At 45.7% G+C, this 646-nt stretch overlaps 1 protein-coding gene across 1 annotated transcript in view; it reads right to left on the bottom strand.

Moving 5' to 3' along the window:
* DNAH14 (dynein, axonemal, heavy chain 14) overlaps positions 1-646 on the bottom strand; it is a 376,195-nt gene that overhangs the window by 100,655 nt on the left and 274,894 nt on the right. The window lies entirely within an intron of this gene.

The raw sequence follows: 646 nt of genomic DNA, 5'->3' as shown, positions 1-646 counted from the left end.
TCTTGATGAAAGTGAAAGTGGAGGTGAAAAAGTTGGCTTAAAGCTCAACATTCAGAAAACGAAGATCATGGCATCTGGTCCCATCACTTCATGGGAAATAGATGGGGAAACAGTGGAAACAGTGTCAGACTTTATTTTTTGGGGCTCCAAAATCACTACAGATGGTGACTGCAGCCATGAAATTAAAAGACGCTTACTCTTTGGAAGAAAAGTTATGACCAACCTAGATAGCATATTGAAAAGCAGAGACATTACTTTGCCAACAAAGGTCCGTCTAGTCAAGGTTATGGTTTTTCCAGTGGTCATGCATATATGCGAGAGTTGGACTGTGAAGAAGGCTGAGCGCCAAAGAACGGATGCTTTTGAACTGTGGTGTCGGAGAAGACTCTTGAGAGTCCCTTGGACTGCAAGGAGATCCAACCAGTCCATTCTGAAGGAGATCAACCCTGGGTGTTCTTTGGAAGGAATGATGCTGAAGCTGAAACTCCAGTACTTTGGCCACCTCATGCGAAAAGTTGACTCATTGGAAAAGACTCTGATGCTGGGAGGGATTTGGGGCAGGAGGAGAAGGGGACGACAGAGGATAAGATGGCTGGATGGCATCACTGACTCGATGGACCTGAGTTTGAGTGAACTCCGGGAGTTG

The sequence above is a fragment of the Bison bison genome, unplaced genomic scaffold (genome assembly GCF_000754665.1).
Source record: "Bison bison bison isolate TAMUID 2011002044 unplaced genomic scaffold, Bison_UMD1.0 scf7180017864317, whole genome shotgun sequence".
Classification (NCBI taxonomy): domain Eukaryota; kingdom Metazoa; phylum Chordata; class Mammalia; order Artiodactyla; family Bovidae; genus Bison; species Bison bison.
The sequence above is the reverse complement of the archived record's forward strand: the minus strand, read 5'-3'. Positions and strand labels throughout refer to the sequence as shown.